Source organism: Carcharhinus amblyrhynchos, chromosome 7, assembly GCF_965287045.1.
Source record: "Carcharhinus amblyrhynchos chromosome 7, sCarAmb.v2.hapA, whole genome shotgun sequence".
NCBI lineage: Eukaryota > Metazoa > Chordata > Chondrichthyes > Carcharhiniformes > Carcharhinidae > Carcharhinus > Carcharhinus amblyrhynchos.
In genome coordinates this window covers 48,024,122-48,040,844 of record NC_137330.1, presented here as the reverse complement: position 1 = coordinate 48,040,844, position 16,723 = coordinate 48,024,122, and the positions used below count along the sequence as shown (strand labels likewise).

Here is a 16,723-nt window from a genome sequence, read left to right as displayed (position 1 = left end):
TCAGATTCAAGAAGACCTTATTTTGAGTACACTGGGGCACCTTGATGGCGTTAGACTATAGAATCAGATAAGGAATTTTGAGGTTTCTAGTAGCTTGTGAATATATTTCTCTGAAGTAGCTTGGGTTGTGTGGTAACTTGACCGCAAAAAGATAATCAAACGTGTTGTGATATTCAATCTTCATTACTTATAAAAACATCTGAATACAGTACAGCATGGCTCAGAACTGAAGGCAGCTGGTTGCACAAGTCCCTCATGGTAAGACTAAGCCCATGTAAGCCTGCGCTACTGATGATATCATTCATGCATGCTCATACCTGCTAAAGACATCAGTTTATACATTCAACTAGGAAGATGTTACTGTGACACTATAGGCAAGTTGATTATTGGACATGGTACATGTTTTAACTTTCTAACAATTAATAGATCAGATGTAAGGATGTAAAGGTAGATGTGAATTACAGTTTTTTTAGTGAAAAGATTATCAGCATGTCCAGCTATTGAAAGATTTTTTATTTATGAATATGGATGGAATCTGCTGAGTTGAAAAGGAAAGGTTTTAACCTGATTTTAACCAAACTCACCCCAGTACAAATTGGATGGGTTTTCACATATTTTAAATTATTTACATTTATTTTAAATTATTTGACAATAGCATTGCTATGACTTGCTGTGGAATATAAAAAGGCTGCTCTTTCACCATCTCAGCCAGTTCTGTTTTAACATTTTGGGTGGGTTTTTCTGGCTGCATTCACTCTAAAACTGGAAAATCTCACTCAAGGTGAATGGACCTTTGCATGGCCTGCCCCCTTCCCGCTACAATTCCCGTTGCGGGCAGGACAGGAAAATTCCCCCCTTTTGAATGTGTTGCTGCCTGTTACTGTGTTGAACCACTCACTGAAGCCAAGGGAAGGCAACACTTTATAGATCTTTGTTGTAGTATAAATCAGTCAAAATGAGCAATTTCTTTTTAATAAGCAAATTGACTTTGGTGTTAGTTCTGTATTGCTGCAATTAACTTCATTGACAAAAATAGTCTTTTGGAAGTCCCTCAGTGATGTCTCATGTAAAGAGGATAGCTGTACCTTTGAATTCATTCTTTCTGGGAATGAATATCAGAAAATATATATACGTTGTACTATGTAATGTATTTCCCTCATTTACGTGTAGTTTTAATATGGCCGCCCATAAGTGGGTGGATATATCCTGCGTTGGTTTTCAATTTTGGAAGAAAAACTAGAAATAACATCAAGAGGACAAGAGAACCAATGGATGACTTCCTGCCTTCTTCTCCTCCAGCTACCCACCCAGAGTATGTTAGTCTCCTGCTGCAACTGGACAGGAAATTCAGTGGCATCACTGCAGCAAGGCAAGGTAAGGATTAGTTTGTGTCTCCTTTTGTGGAAAGGGATAAATGGAGCTCAAGGTCTTGGAACTCCAGTGGATTTAGGTGGTCAACAGCACAGCTGCAGCTTTTTTTCTCTCACTGTTAACGTTTTTTTGTGCAATTTTTGTAAGTTAAACTTCCATGATTGAAATTTTGGAGACCTGGAGGACAATTTTGACAGTGTTAAGAAATGACTGGAGAATTATGGCAGAACTGATTAACAAAATAAAAAAAAAATCCAATTCCTGAGCAACATTACTGGTGTAAGATCAGTCAAGGTGGCAGGATAACTGCACAATAAAGATTTTGCACTGGCCCCAGCCTCAGCAATGACATTAAACAGATGCAGCACAAGGAAATCTGTTTCCCATTACACTGGGATGTGCAATGATTTATTTGCTTTTTCTTGCAAAAGGCTTTAGTTCCTAAAAGTTGTACCTACTTAGTTGCCTTGTTAACTCCCCCACAGGGAATTTTATTAAGGGTCTTTGTACTTTCTGGGTCAAGAAGGTAAGCTTCTCTACAAGTTGAAATTCTTGTTAATTTTAATTTATAACATTTGCCTCTGTAGAATGTGTTTTTTGCCTTTATTTTATCTTAATGCAGAGCAGTTCCAACCTCTCCAATAACTAGGGCTTATCTTGTCCTGATACGGGGGATGCTACTGGTGAAGCACATCTGCCTCAGTGTTCAAGAATGGAAAGTATGAATGGCCTTTGGAAATCTACCAAATCAGAAAAAGAGGGAAAGGATTCACTTAATTTGTTTCACTGAACAATACCAATGAGAAATGACAATGCAAGATAATTCAAGTCATATAATTACACATACCCTTTTGATCTGCAACAGTAATTAAGTAAGATTTCAAAGATATAAATGACGCTCATAATGACATGATCATATTTATGTTTAATAAACTGTGATTTGATAAAAATAAGTTTTGTAGCAAGAAATGTTTCAATACTGCAGTACTGTAATAATTCAAATCACCAATATCGGTTCATTAACCCTTGTGTAGGAAATGAGCAGATATTCAGTGATGCACAACAGGCAATTTTTGATACTGACCTACTTTGATGTTCTCTTACCAAGATAATGATACTTAATGCATCTTGATGGGAAATTCATTACATAATATGCTTTGAGAGTGTTTCAATAGGAAAGGCATTACAAAATATTATTCTTATTTTATTAGCAAAGGCAAGATACAGCCACACTGGCATGCATTAGGTCCCAGGTCACATATCTATTCTCTCGGCTGGAAAATGATAACGTACATAGGGAATTTGGAAAAGAGTGAAATAACACCACAGAAAAAGCAAAAGTAATGACTGTGTGAATAGTGTGTGCAAAATCTTTCATAAATAAAGCTCGGGGCATGAATTGCCAAACTTCTGCTGTAACCTCTTCAAGTACATTTCCAAAGTGTTGTTATAATTTCTGGATACGGAAGAGGGAGGCCAGATAGAAATCTTTTGAGAGATTGAGTTTGAAGGTGATAACAAAAATATTTAAGTCTCTACCACATTGGCCATTCTTATATTTTCTCACCGCTGCTCAGTTGGATAGAATTGGTTTTGATTATAATGATGTAGGATGAAACTGAACTTTGAGTTCTGAAAATGAGATTTAACCTTAATCAGGATGGGTAGAATATAAAGTTAAATGCCATCCTTACCTGATTTGGCCTAGCTGTAACTCCAGACCCACAGCACTGTTGTTGACACTTAATTGCTCTCTGAAATGGCCTAGCAAGCCACTCAGTTGTTCCAAACCACGACAGAGCCAAAATGGAATCAGACCAGACAGAACACCCAGCACTGACTGAGATACCAGAAATGACAATGGCACACTCAACCCTGTTGTCTCTGCAAAAGCTTTCTTATTAACATCAAGGGACTGTGCCAAAATTTGAAGAGTTGATCCACAGACAGGTCAAGCAACCGTCTTACAAAAGTCATGCTCAATGAATCATACCTTACACAATGTTGCTGACATCACCATCATGATCCCTAGAGATGTCCTGTCTAGTGGGAGGGCAGATCCACCAGTAGTGTCAGAACTGTGATATACAGTCATGAGGGCATTGACCTGGGAGTCCTCATCATTAACACTTTCATGGCATTAGGTCATGTACATGCAAGGGAACCTTCTGCTGATTTACACCATTTGCCCCTCCATGCATTGCCTCCCACTTCCCTTTCCCTTAATCTCTTGGCTGATGAATCAGTTTGAACACCAAGTAGGAGAAACACTGAGGGTGCCAAGGATGCAGAAGTATTCTGAGTCAGGATTTCCATATCTGTCATCTAGAGTGACTTAGTAGTATCAAGCTGGCTGAGTCCTGAAGCACATAGCAGTTAGCCTGGGTCTGCAGCAGGAGATTAGGGAGCCAACGAGAAGGAAAGCCTACTTGGCCTCATCCTCAGATTTTACCTGTTGCATTTGAATCTGCCCATGACAATATTGATAAAAGCAGCCACTGCAGTCCTTGTGGAAGTGATCAATCCCATGTTCATACTGAAGATACCCTCTATCGCTTTGTGAGACATTACCACCATGCAAAATGGGATAGAATTTGAAACAATTGAGCAACTCAAAACTCAACATCCATGAGGCAGTGTGTGCCATCACCAGTAGCAGAATTGTATTCAATCCTTATTTAATGAAGAATGATGGCATACCTAAAAATGAGGTGCCAACTTGGTGAAGCTACAATACAGTTCAATTGCATGCCAAACAATGGAGGTAGGATGCAAAAGATAAAGATAAGCAATCCCACAACGAACAGATAAGATCAAAACTCTGCAAGCCCTGCCACATCCAATGGTGATAGACAATGTGTGAAGGAAGATGAGGCCCCACAAGAATCCCAAACCTCAATGGTGGTGTAGCCCTGTACATCAGTGCAAAAGACAAGGCAGAAGCATTTGCAACATCTTCAGTAAAAGTTGCTGAGGAAATGATTTATCTCGGGCTCTGCCTGAATACCCCATCTTTGCAGATGCTCATCTTCAACCAATTTGATTCACCCTATGTGGTATCAAAAAATGGCTGAAGGCACCACATATTCTAAAGGCTACGGGCTCTGTCAACATTCTGTCAATAAGACCCTAGACTTGGGCTTCGGTATTTACTATACCCCTAGTTCCAGTACAGCTAAAGCACTGACATTCACCTGAGAATATGGAAAATTTATCAGGTGTGTTCCAATCACATAAAGCAGAAGATAAACCTAAATAAAAAAACAAAGTTTGCTTCCTTTTCCTTGAGTGTTTGCACAGTTTTGATGCCAGTGGAATAAATGGACCTTGTTTTTTTAAAATCTATGTGCTCAAATCCCTTGTGTGGTTGTAGGAGAAAAGCAGGTGGAGCCATGCACACATTTGGACATGACAGCATTCTTCAGACATTACACGATATAGAGATTGGCACGAATCCTAAATGTGCTTCTAGTTGTGTAGGTTCACAACAGTGGTATGTTAATCATTGGGCCTGTCCTGACCCCTCAAATGTTGATGAGATGGTGGGATCATTTACATTAGTTTGTAACAGCGACAGGCTTTGATTTGATGCAGTACATTTGCTTTGCACTTGACATGCACCCAGCAAGTAGGGCAGGCTGCAGCAAGGCATAATGCTGGCACTGCAGGGATTTTTCCCTCTCCTTTTTGGTGCTTATCCAGAGTGGTGGTTTACAGAGCACATTTTGTTCCAAGGAGAAGAAAAAAAATAATTGAACTAATATTACTTTGTACCACAAGTAACCGTGCTGTTTCCATGAAATATTTTCCAAATTCATGCAGCTGACATGACATCACATTTTGTTTGCAAGAACTGTGTTTCTCCCTAAAAATTAATCTGAACAGAATGTTCTGAATGTTCACATACTAGATGCAAATTGCACAACAATCAATACAGAGAATGTGCAGAGTGCAAACATCCTAAATGCACGTTAGAATCATTCCGTTTTAACTGCAACAAGTGTCGTTAGGGCTCTGAAGCTTTAAACCATGTTGAGGTTCAGGCCTTCCTTATTTGCAGCCAGTGGCTGCAGGCACCAAACTACATCCCACCTCCCAAAGCAGATGCCTTTTGGGATAGGGGGGGAATGGGAGGATTTGGTTGCCCTCGACACAGAGCAGGCCAACAGTTGTAGCTTGCTGTTGGGACTGGAGTGAGACACATGCAACCTGGGGATAGCAACCCTAGGATAGAGCGGTGACCTGAGATAGACTGGCATGAGCCATAGATTTTTTCATAGGAAGCAGGAATATTTCTCTTGGTCCATTAAAAAAAAACAAAGAACTCGACTCCCTTTCTGTTGGTTATTCCCATTCAATACCAATACAATGTATAAAGGGCATGAGATGCATCAACCCTGCTCTTCTTCAGGTTCTGTCATGAGATCCTATACATTCACTTGCATAGGTAGGATGGACCTTATGTTCATGTATTATGCTATAGATACAACCTCCAACAATGTAGCTCTTCCTTTTAACTTCACTGAAGTGTCCAGATTATGTGTGAGATTCCCTGGCCTTCCAACTGTGTGTTTTGTTTACCAGAGGCAGGATTGTTTGCCAAAGACAGGATTCTCTGGTCCCGCCTCTATCAATGGGAATTCCTATTGATGTCACCCCATGCCAGCAGGAAACTCACAGTAGGAGTGCACTGCCTGCAGGACCGGAGAATCCCGCAGGTGTGAACGGCTGGAAAATTCTGGCCTATGTGTTCAAATTCTGAAGTCTGGTTTGAACACAAGCTTCTGATTCAAAGGTAAAAGTGTTAGCAACTTAATCAGCAAATACACAGTGGGAATCAGAAATAAATTGAGCACATTTTGACATCTTCTAATTCATGGCACAAGTGACATGAACATGGCTACAATGTATAATATCCATCATTGAGCTAGGGACCAAATGAATCTGTATTCCACTTCGGTTTCATATATGTCAATGTCCTGTCTGCTCCTATAATAAAAGCAAATTACTGCGGATGCTGGAATCTGAAACCAAAAGGGAAAACAGTGGAAAATCTCAGCAGGTCTGGCAGCATCCGTAGGACAAGTAAAGAGCTGATGTTTCGAGTCCAGATGACCCTTTGTTGAAACTACAGAGAGCTTTGACAACGGGTAATCTGGACTCGAAATGTCAGCTTTTTTCTCTCCTTACAGATGCTGCCAGACCTGCTGAGATTTTCCAGTGTTTTCCCTTTTGGTTACTTTCTGTTCCTCTCAGTTTTTGTACTGTTCTTATTCAGTATCACAATCAGATGGTCCTTTTCTTAGCATCAAAACGAATGCGTCTGTCACTTTAAATCTGTAACACCACATGATTTCAAAATTTTATGAATGTGGAAGTAAACTTGTTACTCTTGTTCAGAATGCCTGATTGAGGGACCTGGAATCAGCAAGAGGGGGCGCACTGAGAGCCAACTCCCAGCCTTGCTACTAATCTCCCTTCACTCCCATCCCTCATGACACCAACCTTGCAAACCACCGCCACCCCCCCCCTCCCGATCTGTCACCTGTGGTCTGGGGTCCAGTGATAATATTAGGCCTTGGGTGGCTGTCATACCAGTAACAGCCACCACCTCCCCATGTCACTGCAGTTCAGTGGAGTGTTATTACCTGGCAGCTCTTGGCAGAAGGGACTTTGATCACATGATAGGCTCACCACTGTCCAATCAACTGCTTAGTGTCACTTAATTTGGTGAACCTTCTCTGAAAGAGATAATGCAGGGCTCTGGTCATATTTTCAGCCAATGGGTGAGTTTCCTTTTGTTTCTATTAAAGAAACAACCAATGTTTTGGTGCTGTAACACTTGGTAACAAACTGAGATGTGTTTGATAGGCAGCCCTATGGTACCTTGATCAATAATCTTATCTAATCAAGGGCATGGTGTGTTGGAAGATCGTTCAACTTCATGAAAAGGATAATCATTGCTGACTGAGATACTGTCCCCACCCAATGTCTGCAAATGAATACTTTCTAGCTATTATCACTGTAGAGCATGAAAGAATCTGGTTAATTTTTCCTCTCCCTGTTTCAAGAATATTGAGGGTGTATTTAGTGTCTCCACTGTGGTCTTGGCTGTGATGAACTAATTGAGTTGCTAAAGAATCAAACTAACAGCCTGTCAATGGTGCAGTGCCACAGATTTGGCTTTTGGACCTTGCCCAATACTTTTCATGTATTCTTAACAATTCTTTGCCGCAAAATTTTTTTTAAAGTAAAAAAAAATACACTTCCTGTTCTTTCTTTCTGATGTTATGATTTTGCTAATGTGAAGGGTACTCATGCATTCTTAACTCTGCAAAGTGCACCAACCATTCCATGAGGGTAAAAGAGCAGTTTCAATGTGACCAGCTTTGACAGTTGCATTTCAAAAAGAAAGCAAGAGTTTTTAATGCTGCAAAAACACTGTGGTAAATACACAAGATGGAGCTCAGATTGCATTTCAAATCAAACTCATAATCCTACCTAAGGTCTGTGTAATCTTAACTGTAACGCTGATAATTAATCAGATAACCACAGGAATAAAAGTCAAAAAACATTTTGGGGAGTAATGGGTTTCTTAAGTAAAATCAAATCAGTAATATCTTACAAGTGGTTCAAATGACATTGTATATAAGGGCAAAACACAAAGGGATTTGTAACGATCATACAAAACCAGATTACAGACTTGAAATCGTTCTAAAATAGCCACTAGTTCTATAATGTGCACGGCAAAGTCTAGAGGATAATTTTCCATCTGTTTTCTTTTGATCCAGTGAGTATGATATTGGCACTGAAGGATTGCCAAGTAGAATGTAAAGATCTGCTTTCTTGAGTAATGATCATCAATTCAGAGTTAATAAGTAATAGCTACAGCACCTATTTCATTTTGGATAGCTTTAATTACATAGCTACATATCATATTAGAATGTGCAAGTAGCACAGTTCAAAGTTGTCACTATACTGGCTTAGAATCAGAATGCCATAAAATTCCAAAGGATGGAAAATGGTCAAGCACTCCATCATGTATATGTTCAAACCTAATCCCTGCTCTCTCCCAAACACCTGTATCTTTACTTCAATTATTTATCTAATTCTCCTTAAAAGATCCTATAATCTCTGACTCGACCTCTCCCTTTGGCAAAGTATGTAATTCTCTGATAATGCTTCATGTAAATAAATATAACCTCTTAAAACCTAACCTCATTTTACATTCTCTGAATGACCATTTTAATTGGTAACTGATGTTGGCTGCAGAAATAGTGGCTGTGATCCTCCCAAAAGTGCTGAATCGGCAGGAAAATTGTTCTAAATCCCCACTGTTTTCTCAGTTCAGCTTCTCACTCGAATCTCCCCACTCTGTGCACTGCAGAAGTCCCAGTCGTGAATCTCATTTTAAAATGGTTATATAGTTGAAGAAGGTGGAGCAGTATAGAAGGTCAGGGATAGGTGGGAGCACAGGAGAGATGGACAAAGATGTCATGAACACCAGACAAAGGAATGTTAATGGTAATGTTAAAGACTAAAGAATGTACAAATAATGGTATTAAGAAGTTTCTCTCTCCACAGATGCTGCCAGACTTGCTGAGCCTTTCCAGTATGTTCTGCTTTTATTTTATATTTCCAGCATCTGCTGTATTTTGCTTTCATAATACTTATTAAATTCTACCCTTATCCTGGTGAATCTACATTATCATTCACTAAGGTTTTAATATTACTTATATAATGTATTGTACAAAACTGCATGCAGATCTCTGGCCAATGTTTTGTACAGGTTCAACATTACTTATTTAGTCTTGTTCTCATAGAATGATGTTAGCCTTTTTTAAAGATTTACCTATCTACACTTATTTTCATAGAATTATGTATTTAAATCCCAATGTCCTTGCTCAAACAAACATAGGTCAGAGGAACAAGAATTGACCATTCAGACTGTCGAGCCTATTTTGCCATTCTATTAGATCCTGCCTAACTGGAGCTCAACTTATATTTTCTTCATATGCTTTGATAACCTTACTTAACAAAAATCTTTATCTTTTCAGACAGTCTTTCAAAAAACTCTGCAAGATTTGTTAACAATGAGCAGCATATAATGAATTTGTGTTGGTCCTCTTTGGTTAACACCCATTTTTAAACGCAAGTCAACTACATCCCTTCCTCAGCTCATTTGCTGCTGAAACCTACAATCATTTCTTTGTTGCCTCAGGACTTAACCATTCCAATGCATTTCACACCAAATGTGCTGTTTGAATTTTTGCTGTATTGAAAATTCTGCTCTTTATGCCCCTACAGAATGACATGAATCTCTTTGAGACTTTCTGAGTACCGAGACAGATGCACTCAATCCTTAATAGGAGGCCGAGTAGTAAGTTCTAGAGCTAAAGATTTCCAGAAAGTTAACTTTTTTCCTTGGTGGTAGAATTACCAAACCACCGCACTTGCATCAATAGAGCATATCTTCAAGAATTTCAGAGTTTTCCCAACTGACAGGTCTGTTACACGATTCATTCTTTGGGAACAAGTTGCTGCTTCTGTTATTCTGCAGTCCCGTGGCATAATTTATATCTAATATTAAGCAGTCCACAGTATTGTGTATAAAAGAGATGAACCAACTTCACTTGTGAACAAATATAACACAGAACAGACTCTGTGTGACCTGATTCTGTTATTTTGTAGGATGACTTCCCTCATGAATGCTTCACAAAAAATGTGAACAGACTCGTGCGTATTTATATTTATATTCCAAGTTTATTGTCTAATGATCAAGAGAGTGACATCAACTTAATGAAAATGTTACGAGTTGTCAAAACTCATTTTCCACCCTGCAAGTGTTGACGCATGGCACAACTCTGGAGGAATCAGTTAAGTTTTTATACCTCCATCAATCTTCATTCTTGAAACTAGGAAAGAGAGGTGCATTTCTCCTTGACAATTCTGTTGAAAGCAGATGGGATCCTGGTGCAGAATTATGAGAAATTTGGTGGTGAGGCCTGCAAAATTTATCTCTACTGGGAGTTCTCCCCTGCTCTTCACCAGGGCTGCCTCTGGCTGAACATTTCCAATCTGCTGTATGCAAAGAAGGTGGGCCCTGCGTACTTGGACAATTGATTTTCTGTCCATCACATTTATCATGTGAAAAGTGATATTTTGGGTCACAGGAAATGCCATAGAAATCATAGAAACCCGACAGTGCAGAAGGAGGAAATTCAGCCCATCGATTCTGCACCAACAACAATCCTACCCAGGTGCTATCCCTGTAATTCCACGCGTATTTACCTGCTAATCACTCTAACCTACACATCTTGGGACACTAAGGGACAATTTAGCATGGCCAATCAACCTAACCCACACATCTTCGCACGTGGGAGGAAACCAGAGCACCCAGAGGAAATCCACACAGACGTGGGGGGAATGTGCAAACTCCAGACAGACTGTGACTCAAGTGGGAATCGAACCCAGGTCCCTGGAGCTGTGAGGCATCAGTACTAACAACTGGTCTGCCCTGTGTCAGAAACAGTCTTGAATTCTCTCATTGCAGCAAGAGAACCTTGTGGCAGCTTTCGAGTTCCCCAAGCCCAATCCAACTCTTCGCTGCTGAAAGACTGTCTTGGCTGAATCTTTCAGGGAGAGACTTGATTCTGACCTTCAGGACACTCTGAACTTTAACGGGCATAATCATCTCTTTTGGTGCTGCAACAGTTTTCATGCTGCCACACTATTGGGATACTCCGCCTGGGATAGACGGGCTCCATCTTGACAGAATGAATTTGGCTAGAACCTATACATGTACCCCGTCCCAGTGAAATAAATGGATTGTGTTTTGGCAGAGATCCAGAGGCCAGGCAGCAGAAGCAAATCACCACTGTGAGTCTGTGAAGCTATGATGGCCATTTCAACAAGTCCAATCCTGTCCACCCTCAATGGCCACATACATGCACCTTATAGCACATGACATTAGCTAGCAACAAGCTCCAGGAATCTGGGCAATTTTTCCTTCCCTACTGTAGATCTTTATGTCATTGTAATGTCCCTCAGCACTTTGGCTGAGATCAATATGCTTATCATAGACAGGGGCATTTCCAGTCCTAATGAATCAGCTTCACACTGTTACGTTTGCTAATGGAACAAGTGGATGTGCCATTTCAGATTTTCATTGTTTTTCTTTCTGTTAACATTTTTACAGTTCACATTCAAAATTGATATGTCTCCAGTTCTGAAGATCTATTATTCAAATGTTGCCACTTCTAAACACTTTTGTGCGATTGTCAGAGTCTTTTGAACTGGTTTAATTAAGACATGTAAATTGAGTCTCCACTACAGATCTTTCTGTTTCACAGAATATGGCAGATTATTTAAGTTTACTTTCAAAAACTTTAGTGATGTTGACACTGAGTGGAGGAGAGATGTGCTCCATTCCTTGGAACTAACACCATTCACCCTCCTGAGCACAAAATATCTCCACTTTGACAAATCTTTTTTAGTTTAGATCAGAGATTCCAAGACTGTTGGAAACATCTTCTCATTAATTTCCACACTAGATACTTTGAGGAAATATTTGTGTCATAATTTTAACCACATGGGACACTCCTAGAAGTGGTTGCAAAATTCCTTCATAATTATTTTGTGGTCATTTTTCGTGCTTTTTTTAACATTCCAATTATGAAATATTTTTAGTATAATTATTGAGAGCATTTTTTTTTACATTTTCATCTTTAAATAATTATCAATGATCAATCCACATAAGTGCCAAAGGAAAACTACTGGATTGGGAAGGATGGAAAACAAAATTGCAGAAAAGAGAGACATTTTGCCAAAGCTTTTTGTTCTGCCCTCTTCAGGATAAATGCAAGAATGCCAAATTTCAAACAGTTGCAAAAATTTATGCGAAAAAATGTGCTGAATGGTTGCCATGTCAATCCTCATTGGTTGAAGCATTTTTATAGAAAAAACCAATGGGAAACAATAGGCTCCCTAAACACATGGGCAATTCAAAAAAGACACAAGAATTGAACATATTTCTTTTGTTTGCAGAATACCAGAACCAGCATATGAAAATATGTATTTTCTAACAAGCATAAATGAGCCACCTCACAAGCTCAATTGATTACCTTAAGTTGGATATTTGGTGTAACTATTAACGCACTGCACTAAGACTTTTTCAGCAAGTGCTGCTCATTCACGGAATCACATCTATCAGTAGATCTTTTGTTTTGAGTTTTACAAGCTGGTTGAATGTGGTTGGTACCCTTCCCATTATAAATAACCAAAGGAACATACAATACAATTTGATCAGCGAAACACTGGGGCATGGGCCTGCACCGGCACTGAAATTCATTCATGATGTTGCTCATGGCAACATCACAGGGCGACATGGTAACACAGTGGTTAGCACTGCTGCTTCACAGCACCAGGGACCCAAGTTCAATTTCCAGCTTGGATTACTGTCTGTGTGGAGTTTGCACATTCTCCCCATGTCTGCGTGGGTTTCCTGCAGGTGCATCAGTCTCTTCCCACATTCTGAAAGATGTTCTGGTTAGGTGCATTGACCCGAACAGGCGCCAGATTGTGGCAACTGGGGAAATTTCACAGTAACTTCATTGCAGTGTTAATGTAAGCCTTACTTGTGACTAGTAAATAAAAAGCTTTAAAAAAGCAGTGTTTTTTCTGTTCCTTTGATCAGGGTAGCCAACGTCCACAGGATATCTTTGAGGTACTCTGTTCAAAAAAATGAACACTGATATTATTAACAAATGATTTTTATTATGGCCAGAGGACTTGCATTAAATTATACTTTCCAGTGCATTGCAGAATCTCACTAGTGACTAGAATTCGTTCCAATAATTTAGTATTCAGAATAATCCTAATGTATCACTTCAAAATAAATCTCTCAATGTGCATCTGGTAGGAAGAATCTTCCATTAGCAAGCAATAATAAACAAAAACCAACTTCTCAAAGTCAAGGTTTAATGAAGATCCTTCACTGCACAATGGCTTGGGCCAGGACCTAGGCCACACAAACCCCCAGCATTCCCACCTGTTTCCAATTTCTACCTGGTCAGCTGACTACTACAGCATGTTGCCATTGGTTACATTGTAACATTCAGCAGAATCAAACATGGGAAGAATAACTACTTGAAAAACCACCTAAGCACTGCATTACTGCTCAAAGTACAACTGCTCAGGACTTTAACAATATTGATGGCCAATCACAGTCTCATCATTGTTTCAGTAATGTCATATGTACCAATTCACCATTTTGATATGAGGTGTGACTATACAGAACAAGAGTATAGGATTTGCAGAGAAATTGTGAGAAATTGCAGGCCTGCAGCAATTCCTCTTTATAGACTTTAATGGAGGGAAAATTATCAATATTGTGCCCACAGTTTCAGAAGATGTGCTTGCTGATAGTGCAACATGAGATATAGGCTTTGTGGTAGCCTAGGTTGTTTAGTAGCGGAGCATAAAATCGTAGGAGTATAAGACTTTGGGTTAGTTTCACGGAATGAAAGTTTAATGGAATGCTCCATCATGGACTCCATAACACATAAAGGGGATTTTCACAGTAACTTCATTGCAGTGTTAATGTAAGCCTACTTGTGACACTAATAAACTTGAACTTGAAACTTAAAATACTTGCTTAGGAAGAGTTATAGAATTGTTGTCTCATCTTCATAAAGAAGCAAAACACTCACGGAACTTCATGAGCTGCATTATTATTCCATGATTCGTCAACTTTGGGGGTAACTGTAATTGGAAGTATTCCTGGACGTTAGAGCACATGGCTTGGCCCATTAGTTGGCTAAAACATCAATCCTTGTGACATTCTGCTCTCTTACACCAATTGGCAGCAAGAAGGTTCATTACCCAATTGGATAAAATGCTTGATTGTCAGACAAACAGTTTTTTTTCCCCATTGCCAATATGTTTATATCTGATAAAGGGAAATGTTCAAAGAAAATGACAAAAAATAATGGGCAGGATTTTCTGGCCCCATCTTCTGTTCTTGCAGAAGTCAGCAGAGATTTGAGTGGCTTGCCACATACGCCACAGGGGAACCCATCGCAATGGGGTCAGAAAATCTTGGGAAATATGTTTTAATAATTCTCTGATTTTTCTCCAGGATTGCACACACAAAGTCCATGGGATTGACCTTCAATCCTGGCAGGTGGAAATTCCATTGAGGATAATTTTACTAAGCAGGAGGAGGTAGACACAGTTGTGGACACGGTGAAAATCCTGAAAAGTGGTATCAGATCAGAAACCCGACGTCATCCGCCAGCTTCCAGGTTTCAGCTGAGTGGGCCCTGAGGTGAAGGGGGCAGACATGAAACTATTTCAAATATTCACAGGTCCAAATTGGTGGGCACAATTTTATGATCGCAAAGTAATGGGTTCAGGTTCGGAAAATGTGTCAAGCCATTCAGAGGTTCATTGATGTCGAGACTGAAAAATCCCGGCAACAGGAGGGGTTGTAAAATTCTAAGCAGCGTGCCTTTTCATCCTGGCTAAACTGTGAGGCACGAGTTCTCTGATCTTTCTGTTTCTTGCCAGAGTGAAGGAGGCAAGAGAACAGCAGGGAGTGATTGCTTACAGAAACTGAACTGCCAGGAAAGCTTTAAAGACAGAAACTGGCAAGCTTATGGTTAGCCACAGTGAACGGCTTGTGCTTCCAGGACTACTTCTGTCAGCTTGCAATCACTAGGTTTAGAGTCAATTGCAACTTCTCAGTTATTTTCATGGGCAACACAGTGGCACAGTGGTGAGCACTGCTGCCTTACAGTGACAGAGACCTGGGTTCAAGTCCGGCCTTGGGTCACTGTCTGTTCAGTGTTTGCACGTTCTCCCTGCGCCTGCGTGCATTTCCTTTGGGTGCTCTGGTTTCCTTCCATGGTCTGAAGATGTGTGGGTAAGGCTGATTGGCCATCGTCAATTGTTCCTTAATGTCAGGGTGTTTAGCAGGATAAATATGTGGTGTTACGGGGATAGGACCTGTGTGGGATTGTTGTCAGGGCAGGCTTGATGGGTCAAATGGCCTCTTTCTGCACTGTAGGGATTCCATGATTCTGTGTGCCTTGGATTGTACTCATCTCCACCTAAACTGCTTTGCTGTCAGCTTTCACTGCAGCACAGGGCCAATTAATTACAGTGGTACCTGAGGCGGAGCAGCCACACCAGCAGCACCCAGAGCATCAATGCCAACAGCAGCAGTCGTCTTCTCTGCACATGCTGCTGCACAGGACAGAGCTGCAGCTTAAAGCAGATGATATCACCAGTGCAGGATAGGCTGAAGGTGATCTTCCTAAAAATGTCAGTGCACCAATGCCTCAGGAGACTCAGGCTTTCTTGACATGTGTTTGCTGGTTTCTGCAACCTCCTGGGACCAGGCCTCCTTCCAGGTGGTCCAGGTGGGCACACATTGCCAGTGCCTGTTATGGTCACCGTAGCTCCATATTATTTTGCCTCCAGCTCCTTCCAGGGGTCTGTTGGTGACTTTTGCCAGATTTCACAATCTACTGCCCACAAGCACATCAGCCAGATCATAAATACAATGCTGTCACCAGGTCTCTGGGCCACTTCATTTCTCCAAACGCAATGTTTAGTATTTATATCAACTTGCTGAACCCTAGGGCGTTCTCCTCCGTTGCAATCAATGTGGCAATGGCTGCAGATACCAGTTCTCTGCCTCACCCCCCTATAGATGATCTGGAGGAGGGAACCGAGTGTAGGGTGTCGAAATTTGCTGATGACACCAAGATTGGAGGAAAGGCAAATTGTGCGGAGGGTGTGGAGAGTCTACAGAAGGATCTAGATAGGCTGGGCGAATGGGCCAGGAAATGGCAAATGGAATTTAATGTTGGCAAGTGCGAGGTGGTTCACTTTGGTAGGAATAATGGTAGGAAGGATTATCACTTACGTGGCGAAAAACTGCAGCAGGCGACGGTGCAGGGGGACCTCGGGGTCCTTGTGCATGAGTCGCAAAAACCCAGCTTGCAGGTGCAGCAGGTGGTCAGGAAGGCGAATGGGATGCTGGCCTTCATAGCGAGGGGGATTGAATATAAAAGTAGGGAGGTCTTGCTGCGGCTGTATAGGGCATTGGTGAGGCCGCAGCTGGAGTACTATGTGCAGTTTTGGGCGCCGTACTTACGCAAGGATATTTTGGCCTTGGAGGGAGTGCAGAGGAGGTTTACTAGGCTGATGCTGGAGTTGAGGGGGTTGAGCTATGAGGAGAGGCTGAATAAACTAGGCTTGTACTCGTTAGAGTTTAGAAGAATGAGGGGAGATCTCATTGAGACGTATAAGATGATGAATGGGATGGATAGGATAGAGGTGGAGA

The 16,723-nt window shown here is 40.7% G+C and overlaps 1 long non-coding RNA gene across 1 annotated transcript in view; it reads left to right on the top strand.

The window, feature by feature from the left end:
- Window positions 1–7,107: 7,107 nt before the first annotated feature.
- Window positions 7,108–16,723, top strand: part of LOC145345450 (uncharacterized) — an 82,396-nt gene continuing 72,780 nt past the window's right edge. Inside the window, exon 1 of the long non-coding RNA XR_013887068.1 lies at window positions 7,108–7,157. This is a non-coding gene — a long non-coding RNA (uncharacterized LOC145345450). The remainder of the gene's footprint in view (window positions 7,158–16,723) is intronic.